Here is a 17,445-nt window from a genome sequence, read left to right on the forward strand (position 1 = left end):
ACTCATCCCAATAACCCCCCAGTACAACATACACCAGAAAGGCATTTCGTCCTTACAAAAACCGAACAATCTAAAGCCCACATGGAGCTACAACGATTGTATACAAAAGGTGTGATTGAGCATACTACTCATGAACAATTAAAATTTGTATCAAACATATTTATTAAAAATAAAAAAGATGGGGGTTGCAGGATTATCATTGACCTTTCAACCCTAAACACATTTGGTCAATATGTTCATTTTAAGATGGATACCTTTATCACTGCTAAAGAATTAGTATCAGCTGGTTTCTATATGACAAGCATTGACTTAAAAGATGCATACTATACAGTACCCATCAGAGGGGAACACAGACGGTAGTTAAATTGATACCAGAAACGAATATGGATTATCTAGGATTCACCATTAACACGGTCAATATGTTAGTAACTTTACCAATAAATAAAGCCGCAGCCCTACAGGAGGATTGCAGCGAGCTTCTTAACACCAACAGACCCTCCATTAGACGGGTAGGCCGGATAATTGGGAAGATTGTGGCTACATTCCCGGCCACACATTTTGGGCCATTACGTTATCAAAATTTGCAAAGAGCAAAAATTAGAGCACTCAAATTTAACAAAGGTCATTTTGATAGACCTATGGAGCTGCCTACGGAAGCTATAATTGAACTACAGTGGTGGGAACATAGCATTAGGTATTGCTCCAACCCCATAATTATTGACAACTCGTCTATGGTATTACAAAATGGTGTATCCAAAGAAACATTTGGATATCGGCAACATACCTACCAGGTAAGCTAAATTCAGTGGCAGACACCAGGTCACGCAAATTTAATGAAAACACGGAATGGATGTTAAATAAAAATGTATTTGCTGAAATTACAGCAAAATATGGTAGACCAGATATTGATATTTTTGCGTCCAGGTTGAATCACCAATTACCAAGGTATGTGTCCTGGGAACCAGACCCTGGGGCAGAAGCTACAGATGCTTTCTCACTGCATTGGGGGGGAAATGGCGTTTTTTATGCTTTCCCCCATTCTGCATCATCAATCGGGTACAAAAGAAAAATTCAACAATATTCGGCATCTGGGATTCTCATAGTACCCGATTGGCCTACTCAACCGTGGTATTCGGTCATACAGGGGATGGTGTTAGAACCATGTTCCATTATTGGACATAGCCCGAATTTATTAATTCATCCAATAACTGGAGGGGGGGCAGTCACCCATGCCATAAGACTATGGATTTGTTGATTTGTAGAGTCTGAAAGACCCACTACACGGCATGGGGCTGTCAGACAGGACGATGAATCTCATCACATCCGCACAAAGACTGTCAACACGGAAGCAGTACCTCGGACACATCAAGAAATGGGGCATATACTGCTTTGACAACAACCTAGACCAAAGGGCCAAGAACATTCCGGCCGTATTGGAATTCTTAACAAACCTCCATTATGATAAACGATTGGGCTACAGTGCCATCAATAGTGCCAGAAGTGCACTCTCCAATTACCTATCACAAGGTACGGAGCAGCACACGGTGGGAACGCACCCCCTGGTAACAAAACTTATGAGGGGCATATTCAATGCAAATCCCCCTAAAACCAGGTACTCCAAAATCTGGGATGTGGGTGTCGTTTTAAACATGCTGAGGAGCTGGTCGCCCATAAACAGCATTATCACTGCAGAAACTGACCATGAAGATGGTTATGCTCATGGCGTTAGTTACTGCACAACGAGTCCAGTCATTAAGCAAACTGAGCCTGGACTCCTTGATCATCTCACGAGAGAAACTGGTGTTTGTCATACATGAGTTAATAAAACAAACAGACCAGGTTCATCGGGTCAAGTGATTGAATTTATGGCATATCCATATGACGAACGTCTGTGTATAGCAAGACATATCCAATTATACATGGAATATACTAAGAGCATTCGAGGTCAGGAAATGGCTTTGTTAATTTCTTACAAGAAACCGCACAAAAGGGTCACGACCCAAACTATCTCAAGGTGGCTCAAATGTGTCCTAAAGATGGCAGGAATAAACACTAATGGTTTTAAATCTCATTCCACCAGGGCTGCAGCAAAATCCGCAGCAAAAATTCTGAGGTACCCACGGACTAAATCCTCAGAATAGCAGGATGGTCATCCGAAAGGACTTTCCAAAGGTTTTATAATAAACCAGTTTTTGGAGCCATCATCATTTTCAGAAAGCATTTTACGTTCAATATTATAATTTGCCCGAAGGGTTACAGGGCTATGATTTCAATTAATAAATGTATTTTCTCGTTATATCACACAAGTCTTTGTATAAGTGTGTCTAAAATTGCTAATGATACTCTCTCCCGATACCCAAGGCAGTTGTGAAGCATGGACTCGTTCCACGGCATGAGGTCACAGAGCTTTGAAATCTTCACGTAGTCACTCACGTGACTCCGAAGTAAAATAGTAAGATTAAACGAGAACTTACCAGTTTGAAGTTTGATCTGTATTTTATGAGGAGGAACGTTGAGGGAATACGTGCCCTCCGCTCCCACCCTCCTATGATCATATCAAAACTGGTATCTCTTTGATAATCTTACTATGTTAGGTCATTATAGTTTCTGTGACCTCACACCGCTGCTTTGAAGAATGACACGCATGCGTTGGAAGCGGGTTCTTCACGTATTCCCTCAACGTTCCTCCTCATAAAATACAGATCAAACTTCAAACTGGTAAGTTCTCGTTTAATCTTACTATTCTTTGGCAGCATAGCTTACAGGGTAATTTTTAACCATCCTAAACACTCTTAAAGTTAGAAAATCCCGACAGTGCAACCATCTCACAGCTTCTCCCTCTGTTTATTTCTGACCTTTCATCACATTCATGTGAATCGGAATAAAATGTCATGTTTAATTTCATTCGACATAATATATTTTCCTTCGTATCACAGAAGTTGGTTTTAGATAAAGATCTGTTGAGTAAGATGGCATTCTATGAAATTATTCTTTATCACAATTAAAATGTGTTTTTAATTGTGATAAAGAATAATTTCATAGAATGCCATTGTTATAGTTTAATAAACATTATACCAATGGGCACTGATTCTTTTTATTCATTATGATTTTGAGACTAGATCATTGTCAGCAAGCTTAGTATTTATTTTAAATGAGAAAGCAGAGGAGAGCTACCTTCTTGACTAGCTTCAGTGTAATGGGATTGTGAGGTGTAGAATTGATATCCATCAGCAATGAAGGACCAACGATACTGTTCCATATCAGAATGGTGGTGTTCCCAAATACCTGCTGTCCTTGTCCTATTTTGTGGCAGACGGCACCAGTCTTGGAGCTGCTGTCAGCATGGCCTGGGCAAGTAACCCTAACATATTCTATAGATAATAAACACTGCGGCCACCGAGTGCAAGTGGTGGAAGGAATTAATGTTTGAGGTGGTGAATGGGGTGCAAATCAAGTGGCATTGGAGAAAAAATAAGTAAATAACATTTCAACAACTGAGGACCAAAAGGACAGTCAGCTTGTCCAAATTTACCTCCGTGGCTGAAGTTAATTTAACTAATTCTATGTAATGGTTTTGACAAAATCAGTCAGATTCGTGAGACTTAATCTCGCACGTACAAAACTATCCCTAATCAGCCCACATCCATCTAAATGCATGTATATCTTATCCCTCAGAATACTCTCTGGTAACCTTCCACTGCAGATGTTAGACTCACAGACCTGTAGTTCCCAAGCTTTTCCCTTCAGCTCTTCTCAAATAGAGGCAAAACGTTTGTCACCCTCCAGTCTTCTGGCACCTCACCTGTATTTAATGATGACTCATAAATCTCAGCCAGGGCACCTGCAAATTTTCCTCTCGAGATATCTTTGGATATCCTTGGATTCAGCATTGTCCCAGAGATGAGAAACAAAGGCCTTGAAATCCACTCATCCAGCAGTTTTTCTTTCAGTGTTATACTGAAGAAAACCATCTACTAGTGAAGTGGAATGCTCTCGAAACATTTGAACAGGTTTCTTGTCAGAAACCACATTTGCATTGCTGAAGGAGACTTGGGTAGGCAGGTGTGGCAGAGCTGCAATGAAGGAAGAGAGAATAGGATGAATTGTATCACTTTGCTTCTCCTTCAGGCAAGAGACCGGGACCCGTAATGTAACAATTCCATCATTATCTAATTTTAACGCTTGAATGGCCAACCAGCTCATCAGTCTTCTGCATCCACAGACACCGTGGTGGAAGATTGAAAGTGTACGATGAAATACAGGAGAGGTGCAGGGTTAGCAAAGTGCAGTTAGCTAATGATTGACCTCTTCTTAAAGAAGTAACATGCAGGGTATTTCAGATTTTAATAATCCTATCTGTAAAATAAGAACCCATGGAATAAAAAGACAGAGGAAGCATTGATTCATTGAGCATAAAACAAACTGCTGGAGGAACCTAGTGGGTTAGGTAGTATCTGTGGAGGGAAGTGAACAGATGATGTTTGGGTTGGCACCACTATTAAACTTGAAGCACATTTTGCTTTAGTAATGTGTCTGGGTGAGGATATGGTCGAAGCAGTTGAACTCACAGAGGGGCAGCAATGGACAATAGACAATAGATGCAGGAATAGGCCATTCGGCCCTTTGAGCCAGCACCGCCATTCACTGTGATCATGGCTGACCATCCACAATCAGTACCCCGTTCCTGCCTTCTCCCCATATCTTTAAGAGCTCTATCTAACTCTCTCTTGAAAGCATCCAGAGAATTGGCCTCCACAACCTTCTGAGGCAGGGAATTCCACAGATTCACAACTCTAGTCAGAGAAAGGAGAACTTCTTTAAAGAAGGCATGCTTCGTGGAGGTTTTGCAGTGGAGCAGTGCAATGGAAAAGTAATGCCCCTGAGGAAACCTGAACGGAAACCTCTGGAGACCTTGTGCCCCACCCAAGGTTTTCGTGAGGTTCCCGGAGGTTCCGGTCACTCTTCCTAATGGTGTAAAGTGGTTTCCGCGTAGTCGAGGCTTCTTCTATGTTCCTGCGATTATTTAAAAAAAAACAAAACCGGCCTCCACAAAAAATAGGTTGCCGTTTGGTCGAAGCCAGTGGAGTGGGGTTGCTATTTACTTACAGGCAGTCGAAGGCAATCTCCTTTGCTGAGCGGCCATTTTGATTGGCGCATTGGAGTTTTCAGCAAAGATCCTGCAGGATCTTTGGTTTTCAGGACCTAGAAGATCCGCCGGAAGGTAAAATGCCCGCTAACTTTATTAAACTTCTTAAAACTGTCTCCACTCCTTCTTCCCCCCCCCCCCCCGTTCTCCCCCCTTCTCCACCTTTTTATCCCCTTCTCTCCCCCCTTCTCCCCCCTTCTCTCCCCTTCTCCCCCTTCTCTCTCCCCTTCTCTCCCTCCCTCCCGCGCTCTCTAAAGGACTTACCATGCTCTGTGGCAGCCATTTACCTTCTTCTTCATTGCGCAGACAGCGCTCCTCCACTGTCCCTGGCCCCCACCTTCGCGATGTGTTTGTGTGTGTGTGTGTGTGTGTGTGTGTGTGCGGTCAGTAGCAAAGATACTGTAGGATCTTTGATCAGTAGATGCAGCTCACGCTTCGTTCGAGGCTTTCCAGGCAAGTGGCCAAAACCTCTGGTGACTCATGGAGATTGACCGGAACCTCCGGGAACCGCACGGAAACCTTGGGTGGGGCTCAAGGTCTCCAGAGGTTTCCATTCAGGTTTCCTAAGTGGGACTGTTGATGCTAGGATCTTGAGCAAAAAACAAACTGCTGGAGGAACTCAGCGGGTCTGGCATCAACTGTGGAGGGAAATGAGCAAATGACCTAAAAGGCCATCTGCTTATTTTCTTCCATGGATTCTATTCTGTCTGATCCTCTGAGTTCCTACAGCAATTTGTTTTTTGCTCAAGTTTACAGCATCTGTGGTCTCTTGTGACTCCAAGCACTGATATGTTGTGGGCTTGAGATGGATTCTGTCTTTCACTCTTCCCTGTCACTGTACAACTCAATACACTCAGACTTGGTGTTATAATGAGAAGCAGAGAATCTCCTAACTTTACATTGAAGAATCACTTTTATATTTTATACATATCAGTGAGACATAAACAATTCATGTGATGTAGCTGCTATAAATAATGCTCAGCCAATCCCTCTATTCTCATTGCCTTGAGATATTATTTAAGACCAAGGTTCTGGTGTTGTTTTGTGAAGTTATGCCTGCTTGAGGAAATATGAGACATCATCGCCACTAGGCCAATTACTTCTCACTTCTGGTTTTGGCAGACTTTAAAAATGAATTCTTTGTCTTAAAAACAGAAGAATTGTAAGATCCATACACTCCTGGAGTGCATATTTGTAGGTGATAGTTTTTCGGCCTCCTGCTGCTGGGTTTCTTTTATTCTTATTTTTAATGGACAATTGTTTTCCTCTGCTTGGTCTTGTATTTCTTTTAACTGGAGATTATTCCATTAACAATTCATTTCCAAGGCTTTCATCCAATTCAAAGTATTGTTTTACTGTTTGTGAAAATGGAAATAGATAAGCTTTCCTCTTCCTTGCTTTCAGGGAGGCAATGAACCATTTCAGTGCTTGTCCAAATAATCAGGTGTAATGAAGGGAGTCTCAAGTCAGTAAAGTCCATGCCAGCTGAGTTGACTAGAACTAGGAACCTAACAAACTCCAGGCATGTATGGCTCAGAATTTGTCACTGATGTATAGCTGCAGATGCCTTAGATGATCACAGGCCTTCAGTGATGCAAGTACATTTAGGTAACAGAATTCTGGACACTTCTGATTCATTCAGGTTCAATACCAACAGAAGCAGCTGCACAATTTACATTCAAGTAATTAAACAAAAACAAACTGCTGGAAGAACACAGCCTGTCAGGCAGCATTTCTCCAAGGAAGATTCACATGGCATCGGTGAGACACAAAAAAAAAAAATCACCCAGTTTATATCAATCCCTCTATGGTCACCATTTTTGGTTGAAACCATACATCAGAGCAATTTAACAAAAAATGGACAAAAAAAATTACTTTTAAAAATTGTGACCATGAAACTACTGGATGGTCACAAGAATCTATTTGGCATTTTAACATTGTTCATGGAAGGAAATCTGTTGTCCTTACTTGAGGCAGTCTGCATATGACTCGAGGAGCATTGTTGTGATTGAGAAGCAACACCTTGTAGATGCTGGATCTCTGTCAGAGATGCTCAGCAACCCAGCTTAGAGTTATGAAAGGCCATAGTCCTAAAACATTAATGCTGCTTCCCTCTCCACAGTACAGCAAGCCCCACAAATGTGTGTTATTCACGAATGGGGCAGCAAGAGTCAAAAGTGTTAAAAGTGTTTAATTGTCATCATCATCATCGTTGAAAACATCAACGGGCACAGTGCCTTACAATGCTATGTACGACAGTGATCACAACTTCTACTGAAGTGTGGATGGCTGTTGGCTTGCTAGGAGCTCATCCGCCCTTTGACAGGTCTTGTTTTTGGTCCTGCTGGGGGTCCACAGGCCCCTCCTCACCTGGCAAACCAGGAGGACGGTTTAGTCGCCGACTATCCAATCATGGAGCAGGTAGCACGGGATTCCATGGTACCCATGCGGGGGGGGGGGGGGGGGGGGGGGGGGTACCAAAACAGAACAATGCCACTATTACTGGCAGCAGCATAACAGGTTTGTAAACACAGCATCAGTAGATAACATAGCAAACAAACACAAAAATTGTTCAATAAATGAAAAAAACCCAGTATAGTGCAAAACGAAAGTAAAGACCAATTTCCGTAGTGCAACCAAGACAGTTCTTAGTTGAAAGTTATTGTAGTGTTGCCGTGGGATGAGCTGCCACCCCACAGCTCCACTTACCCGGGTTCAATCCAGACTCCAGTCTGCATGGAGTTTGCATATTCTCTCTGAACTGCATGGGTTTTCTCCAATCTTGTATTGTTTTCTCTGCAGCACCAGAGGTTGAGGGGACTCCTGAGCAGGTAAGAATGTAATTATTCTGCTCCTGGCGCATTTGATAATTAAACACTCTTGCCCTCTGACTCTTGATTCTTGAATGAACTTCAACAAAAAGGAATGAATTTCAGTCACAAATCACAGTACTCTGACGTCAGTCCCTCCACCACCCAAGTCATACTAGATACAAAGTCCTCTTGTTGATTCTCATTGTCTGTAACACGTGTTCACCTCGCCCACAGCCAACAATGGCCTGTTTCCTTTATCATTGTAACTTTTTTGCATATCATTTGTTCTATATCTCACTATATCACAGTCTATATCTCTCGTTTCCCTTTCCCCTGACTCTCAGTCTGAAGAAGGGTCTCGACCCAAAACGTCACCTATTCCTTTTCTCCAGTGATGCTACCTGACCCTTTGTGTTACTCCAGATTTTTGTGTCCAACACCAGTTTGACAACCATTGTGACAAAATGTCCCTGTTGCATGTTTAAATTCTTTTTTTTCTCCTACCCCATTTAAACCTCTAAATTCACAATAGATGAGACGTTTCTGACAATAAATTAAAATTATCGACTCAAAAGCATAACAAACTTCCATCCCTGGAAAAATATTACTGGCAGAATTGCTCACTTCCAATAACTCAAGCTTCTGACGTTTTCTGCTTCACAGCTGTGCAATTGTATTCATCATGTGGTCTAGCCTAATTCATTCAGTGTGGCTGAATATATTAAAGTCATAAAACCCTGCACTTCACTGCTTCAGGATCAATAGTCGCAGTTTAGTTTAGCTGCTGTCTCTTCACTTCAATCAGCTGAAACTCCTAATCCATTAATACCAACAGCCCTCCAATCTAAAAGCACGGATGAAATGCTCTGTTTCATTCTGCTCACCTTTTAAGCTGAAAACTGGCTATGATACATCGGCTGGCTGTCTTTGCTTTTATGAGACTGTGTTCAAAAGATAAGTTGAGCTCAGGGTTATTTCCCATCCCTTCAGCTTTCAGACACCCACTCTGCAGTGGAACAAAGTCATAACACTGTGATGTAATGTAAGGAAACAAGTGGACAAGCCAAGGTTGTAGTGGAGCAGATTGTAGTAGTGCAAGCAGCACAATCACTCTGCGGAGTATATTAAAAGCAGCAAATAAACCACATCAACACTAAATAAATAACATGTAAACATGGTAGTGAAGGAATAGTACTTGTTTCTCAAAATGCTCAGCATTGATTGACACATGACCCAATGCCTGGCCTCTGGTGTCACAAGAGATTATTGATGCCAGAATGTTGAGCAAACATCAAGCTGCTGGAGTAATTTAGTGGGTCAGGGTGCACTTGTGGAGGTTTCACCAGTTTGACGAAAGATCCTGACCCAAAGTGTAATCTGTCTCTCCATTTCCCTCCATAAATACCTCCTGACCTGCTGAGTTCCTCCAGCAGTTAGTTTTTTACCCATTCTCTGATGTTTATCTAAAGGGAAGAGGGATAAAAAGCTCTCTCACTGGGGTCATTGAGTCAGACATAATATATTAGTAAACCACTTGTTGCTGGTGATTATTCTTGTTTACTTAGGTCAAGGACCAATGAAGGCATTTGGTACATCATGCCTGTTAACATCTATGAATTATTGCCATTCCCCACTATTTCCCCCCCTATTTCCCCATGGGCTTGTGAATTATTCAAGTAATTATCTCATTCTCCATACTTCGTTATGAACAAAGAATCAGGATTGAATTATCAGTTCTTGACCAAATTTTCTTGACTGGCCATGACCCGAGATAATTTCGAGATACTGTGCAGAAACAGGCCCTTCGGCCAACTGAGTCCGCGCTGACCTGCAATCACCCGTACACGATAGCTATCCTACATGCACAGACAAGCACCATAGTCAGGATCGAACCTGGGCCTCTGGCACTGTAAGGCAGCAACTCTACCGTTGCACCACTGTGTTGCCCTTTCAAAGTTTCTGGTGAACACTTCACCTGCAGTTTATTTCAAAATCCTTTTTAACTGAACACATTTGAAGTCTAAAGAATACGAAAATATGTTAATTTAGGAAACCCAATCTTTCCTTGCCTGTTCATTTAGAATATTTCCTGATTTATCTTAAATATCTAAATATAGGGGGATCATCAAGGTTATGAAAAAGAGCCTCATAATTTCCACCGAAACAACAGCATTATAAATATGTCGAAAAGCAGTCAGGAAAAAAAATCACAGAGAATTATTGAACTTCAAGATTCCTGTCAACATCAAAGGGTCAAAATGTTGAAACCAGCAGAATGAACAACAAACAGCTTGCTTAATCTCCCTATGGTGAACTGAAATATGCTCTTTATCCAATTATTTGGGCCAATGAGGAATTAATCAGTCCCTCAGCAAATATTCCTTCTTTTATATCTTAAATATATGCTTATTGTTTGAATGTATAATTACATTCAGGCTTCATTATAAATAAGAATCGCAGTAATTTATTGTGGTTTATTGAAGTAAACATTTCCCAAGCTGTCTCGATATGATTTGTACAATTGTCGTGGGATGCAGAGAGAGTATGGAATTAAATGTGTAAGGCAAAAAAAAAAAAATGCATTAGCTCCTCTTTCTGACAGACATGCTGAAAGATTTTTGGCTCAGCAATCCATCATCATGCAACTTACATCAACAATTGCAGTACTGTTGGACCTTGATCTGTAATTGATATTTGACCAGTGACCACACACCACAATGATGGTGGGGGTTTTATGAACCCTGTACCATGCAAACACTCGCACCTCTGGATTTCAAAGGCAATACATGATTCTGTGGCTGTGCACTCAGCATGTTACAGAACAAAGGTGACAAAATATACCAGAGTCTTGGTAGCTGGAAATTAAGCAGAAATGGGGCTTGAAGGGTTTGGCTGCGTATTCCTGAAGTTATAATCATAGTTATCCAGCACAAGAAAAGGCCCTTCAGCCCAAAACGATACAAAATGGCACTCATTTATGCTGATCTATTTTGTTCCCCCGTGTACTCAATTCCTCCCAATTTCTACCAGTCACCTGCATACTTGGAGCTATTTAATTAATGTACTTTTTATTGTGGGAGGAAACTGGAGATTCTGAATGAAGCCATGTAGCCAAAGGAAGAATATATAATCTCCACCGTCAACAGCGGTCAGAATTGAAACTCTTGAACTGTTCAAGATGCTTGAACACCATAAATGGCCTGCTTAAGAGAATACATCATTTTCAGTGGTTCAAATCAATCCCTTCATTGCAATATGGGATTACAGGTTACCTCAGTTATCACCGTCCTTCATTCCATGAGCAGTGCGCAATGTATAAAAATTATATATTCATTTACGTGCATAATTATAAAAGTTATGTATTCGTTTACAATTCCTTGCATCTGCTGATTAGAGAGTAAAAAGATTTCATGCTTGCTTGGACCTTAATTACTAAGGCTCTTGGGCAATGCATGAAATCATTAACAATTCCTTCATCTGTAACATCTTCAACATAGGAAAAAAGACCCAACATTTTTCAAAGAGAAATGAGGAAAATACAAAAAGATGAATTAAAAAAGATTGAGAGAAAATGTGGTCCAAGATGGGCACAGCAAGAACACGAGGATGTTGCTAGATTTACGAGGATGTTGCCAGGACGACAGGGTGTGAGCTTTCGGGAGAGGTTGGGAAGGCTAGGTCTCTATTCCAGCGAGCACAGAAGGATGAGGGGTGATCTTATAGAGGTGTACAAAATCATGAGAGGAATAGAACGGGTAGATGCACAGAGTCTCTTGCCCATAGTAGGGGAATCAAAGACAAGAGGACATAGGTTCAAGGTGAAAGGGAAAATATTTAATAGGAATCCGAGGGGTAACTTTCATACACGTGGTGGTGGGTGTATGGAGCAAGCTGCCAGAGGAGGTAGTTGAGGCTGGGACTATCCCATCATTTAATAAACAGTTAGACAGGTACACGGATAGGACAGGTTTGGAGGGATATGGACCAAGCGCAGTCAATTGGGATTGAGACATTGTTGGTCGGTGTGGGTAAGTTGGGCCGCAGGGCCTGTTTCCACACTGTATCACTCCATGACTCTATTTAAAAGGAGGAGATAGAAGAGTTAAACGTTGTTGTGGACTGAAGTGTAGGCCTATATACTGCAGAGGCCGCACCTTGTGGTTTTGTAGGAAAGGGATTGTTTTGGGGTAGATTGGGAGGATGAATTTGAGAGGTGATATGGAAGCCAATGTAGGATATGGATCGGAGGTAGGTAGTGGACCTAAGATAAGTTTTCATTGTAGCTGTACTTCACTCTATTTGTGTATATGATAATAAACTCAACTTGACTTGATTTGAAAGGACACAGTGTTGAAGTAACTTAGCAAGTCAGGCAGCATCTCTGGAGAACATGGTGGGTGGCGCTTCAGGTCAGGACCCTTCTTCAGATTTGACTTGACTTGACTTGACTTGGCTTGAGTTATGTCTGTGGAAATGACAATAGGCTGGCCTGGATAACAATGAAGCAAGAAGTGAATATGGCTTATGTTGGATATGACAGGAAGCCGTGGAAATGCCCACTGCTTAGGTGACAGGCGGGGTATTGAAATGAATGCGCTGGTATTGGTACCACCAGGGGCACCGCACGATTGGCAGCCTCGCCAAGAGTCTGTCTGTTTTTTCGTCTGTATTTGTTATTTGTAGTGTGTTTTAAAAGTATGTGCTAATGTTCTCTGGTTTGTTTTACGTGCGGGGGGGGGGGGGGGGGGGGGGGGACATTTTTTCAATCGCTTACCCTGCTGGAGATGTGATATCTCCGGTCGCTCTGCGGCCCAACATTGTGGAGATGGAGGCCTCGCTCGGGACTGAATTGCGTGGACTTCCCATTGGATTCACAACACTTTGTGTGAAAATGTTTTTCCTCATCTCCATTCTAAATGGCTTACCCCTTATTCTTAAACTGTGGCCTCTGGTTCTGGACTCTCCCAACATCGGGAACATGTTTCCTGCATCTAGCATGTGCAAACCTTTAATAATCTTATATGTTTCAATAAGATGCCCTCTCATCCTTCTAAATTCCAAAGTATACAAGCCCAGCCGCTCCATTCTAACAGCATATGACAGTCCCGCCATCTCGGGAATTAACTATGCTGCACTCCCTCAAAAGCAAGAATGTCCTTCCTGAAATTTGGAGACCAAAACTGCACAAAATACTACAGGTGTGGTCACACCAGGGCTCTGTACAACTGCAGAAAGACCTCTTTGCTCCTATACACAACTCCTCTTGTTATGAAGGCCAACATGCCATTCGCTTTCTTCACTGCCTGCTGTACCTGCATGCTTACTTTCAGTGACTGATGGACAAGGACCCCCAGATCTTGTTGTACTCCCCTTCCCAACTTGACACCATTCAGATAATAATCTGCCTTCCTGTTTTTGCTACCAAAGTGGATAACCTCACATTTATCCACATTAAACTGCATCTGCCATGCATCTGCCCACTCACCGAACCTGTCCAAGTCACCCTGCATCCTCGTAACATCCTCCTCACAGTTCACACTGCCACCAAGCTTTGTGTCATCTGCAAATTTGCTAATGTTACTTTTAATCCCTTCATCTAAATCATTAATGTATATTGTAAATAGCTGCGGTCCCAGCACCGAGCCTTGCGATACCCCACTAGTCACTGCCTGCCATTCTGAAAGGGACCTGTTAATCCCTACTTAGTTTCCAGTCTGCCAACCAATTTTCTATCCATGTCAGAACCCTACCCCCAATACCACGTGCTCTAATTTTGCCTATTAATCTCTTACGTGGAACCTTATCAAATGCTTTCTGAAAGTCCAGGTACATTACATCCACTGGCTCTCGCTTGTCCATTTTCCCAGTTACATCCTCAAAAAATTTGAGAAGATTAGTCAAGCATGATTTCCCCTTCATAAATCTATGCTGACTCGGACCGATCCTGCTACTGCTATCCAAATGTGCTGCTATTTAATCTTTTATAATTGACTCCAGCATCTTCCCCACCACCGCTGTCAGGCTAACTGGTCTATATTTCCCTGTTTTCTCTCTCCCGCCTTTCTTAAAAAGTGGGATAACATTAGCTACCCTCCAATCCACAGGAACTGATCCTGAATTTGATCAGATGAACATTTGATATAGAAAGAAAGAAAGATGTTCCTGAATCTGGTGGTATGTGCTTTCAAGCTGTTGTATATTTTGCCTGACAGGAGAGGGGAGAAGAGAGAATGACTGGGGCATGTGGTCCTTGATAATGTCAGCTGTTTGCCTAAGGCAGCATGAAATGTAGATGGAGTTGATAGAGGGGGAGCTGGTTTCCTGAGGCCATGCCTGCAACTACATGTCCCAGCTTTGTCTCTAAACCTATCTAATTCTCCAACCTACTTTCCTCCATTATAATTCCTCTTAATATCGACGTAAAATGTCTTTGGTATTTTGGGTATTTGGTACGTACATATTTTTTAATAATAATGTGATTGTAAAACATCTTGGAGCATAAACCAGATTGTATATGGTAGATTGCATAATATCAACATATCACAATATTGAAACTGCCCCCATCACCACACTTGGCAGCTCGTTCCAAGCACCCGCCACCCTCTGTAAAAAATGTGCCCTGCACATATCCTATAAACTTTGGCCCCTCTCGTGTTAAAGCTATGGTCTCTAGTCTTTGACATTTTCACCCTGGGAAAAAGGTTCTGCCCACGCCGTTTGAAGAAAGAGTTCAGAAGGGACTCTGTCATATGAACTGCCAGGTTAAGGTGGGTTTTAGAGTAACTCTTGTTTCACTTTTGGAGATGGGAGAAGAAACTATTAAAATACTAGACCAAGTGCAGACCCGATGGGTCTGTTCCCCCAACATGCGGTTGTGGGGGGTAGGGGAGGCGGCATGCAGCGTCACACACACTAACTATCCCCCCCCCCCCTGCACTCACGCTAATTACCCCCCTTGATATTATATTAATATTATTAATTTGCTCCTTTTACCCCATAACCACCCTATCTACTGACGCATAGCCCCCAACTTGCAGTGACATCTAGAGAGGGAGGGGGGAGGGGAGGTTAGAGAGTGAGGGCAGAGAGAGAAGGGGCAGAGACAGAGAGAGACACAGAGAGAGGGGAAAGAGGGATAGGGGGGTGGAGAGGAGGAGAAGAGGGAGGGTGGGTGAGGAGGAAAGGTGGGGGAGGAGAGAGAGAGGGTGAGAGTGGGGGGGAGAGAGAGGGTGTGCTGAGAGGGGGGTGAGGTGGGGAGGGGGGAGGGAGGGGGGAGGGAAGAGGGTAGAGGGTGTGGAGGGGAGGGGGTTTAGGGGAGGAGAGGAGAGGATAGAGGGGAGAGAGAGGGGGGGAGGGGAGGGGGGAGGGGGGGGGGGAGAGAGGGGGGGAGAGAGAGGGTGTGCTGAGAGGAGGGGAGGTGACGGGAGGGGAGAGTGGGGAGTAGGGAGGGTAAGGGAAGGGGGTAGGGGTGTGTGGAGGGGAGGGAGGTTTAGGGGAGGGATGGTGGGGGAGGGGAGGAGAGGGAGAAAAAGAGGGGAGAGAGAGGAGATGAGAGGGGGAGAGGGGGGAGGGGAGGGGAGGGGGGGAGAGGAGAGGGGGGGAGAGGATGAGTGGGGGGGTGATGGGGAGAGGGGGGTGGGGAGAGAGGTGGGGAGAGAGAGAGAAAGGGAGAGAGATGGGGGGAGAGAGAGACAGGGGGAGAGAAAGAGAGAGGGATAGGGAGAGAGAGAGGAGGGGAGAGAGAGGAGGGGAGAGAGAGGAGGGGAGAGAGAGGAGGGAGAGAGAGAGGAGGGAGATGGAGAGGGGGGGAGAGAGACAGGGGGGAGAGAGAGACATGGGGGAGAGAGAGAGACGGGGGGAGAGAGCGAAAGAGAGAGGGATAGGGAGAGAGAGAAGTGGCGAGAGAGAGGAGGGGAGAGAGAGAGGGTGCCTTTTTACCCAAAACCCCCAAACAACCATTTGCAGGCAGTGCTTTTTTCCTCAAACTAACCATATTTTCATTTTCAAACCACATTATGGGTACTCACAGCTGTGGAGACATTTGTTCAGTGTCATTCAGAGCTCTGATTGAGGCACACCACTTGCGGAGACTGATTGAGGCACACCACTTGCAGAGACTGATTGAGGCACACCACTTCCTGGTTTTATAGTCCCTCCCCCTCCCTCCAGCGGGGGCAGCAGAGAGAATGGGGAATTTTGTAAAAACATTAATATCTCTGTCACTTTTCTTTGACGGGAAAAATCCTCGGCACACATATGGCGGAGGGGGGCTCTGAGCGAGGTAGCTAAAAATGACGGCCGTAGGTGGCGGCGTTCTCTCGGAAATCGCAGCACAGAAGGCCAAAACCGGTCAAGAACAGACTTTTAGTAATATAAGATAAGATGTCTACATAGACGCCCTGAACTTATTGGTTGCCCTGAAGGGAATCAGGTTGAAACGGCAATTTTTCTTAAACCGGCATTGCGCTGTTCATGGTCTAATGGCTTCATGGAAAATAAGCTGCCAAATTATTTTTCAAGAGCTTGTAAAAAATGAAAGTCCATATATAACACTGAAATGAATCATGCCACATGTCACCACTAACAAATAATGACTTGTTCTGCTGGTTCTTGTTTGTCCAGTGTTTGGCAAATGCACTCCTTGCTGCCAGTAATATAATAGGAGCCAAGGATATTTTGAACTTTGAACAAATTTATCAAGGAAGAAATCCTTTGGGCAGAATAAAGTCAAGAATAATTATTTCTGAGGTTAATGCTTAATGTAAGTTATTATTTAAGCATTCGCTTTACTTGGGATTTCAACGAAACATGGGAGATTCTGGTGAAGGAGTTGGAGATAGAACCCAGATCTTCTCATGAGACGGCTGAAAGGACAATGTCAAGGGATAAGGATCTGCAATAACACATGACATCGGCTTTCTAAATATAAGTGATGAATATTGACAAATGAATGTGTCATACAATATTACCCATTGTTGAGAGCTCCACCTAGACTCTGTTCCTCCATGTCGAAATATAGGAGGCAGCCATTTCGGCCCATCAATTCCCTGCCAGCTCACTGAGCAACTCCATTCCCTCACCAATTTCCCCTCTAACTTACACTCCCCACATGCACATCAACTCTCCCCCTGCACCCTCCTCCCCTCCCACCTCCGTGTTCTGCCTTTCACCTACGCACCAGGTGCAAGTGACAGTGGTCTACTAACTTGCACATCTTTGGGACGTGAGAGGAAACCAGAGCACTGGGGAAACCCATGAGATCATAGGGGGAATGTGCAAACTCCACACAGACAGCACCGGAGGTCAGGATTGAACCCGTATCTCTGACACTGTGAAACAGCATTTCACCTAGCTGTACCACTCAGTGACATTCCTGTATTGTATGATAATAATAATAATAATGGATGGGATTTATATAGCGCCTTTCTAATACTCAAGGCGCTTTACATCGCATTATTCATTCACTCCTCAGTCACACTCGGTGGT

Source organism: Amblyraja radiata, chromosome 13, assembly GCF_010909765.2.
Source record: "Amblyraja radiata isolate CabotCenter1 chromosome 13, sAmbRad1.1.pri, whole genome shotgun sequence".
NCBI lineage: Eukaryota > Metazoa > Chordata > Chondrichthyes > Rajiformes > Rajidae > Amblyraja > Amblyraja radiata.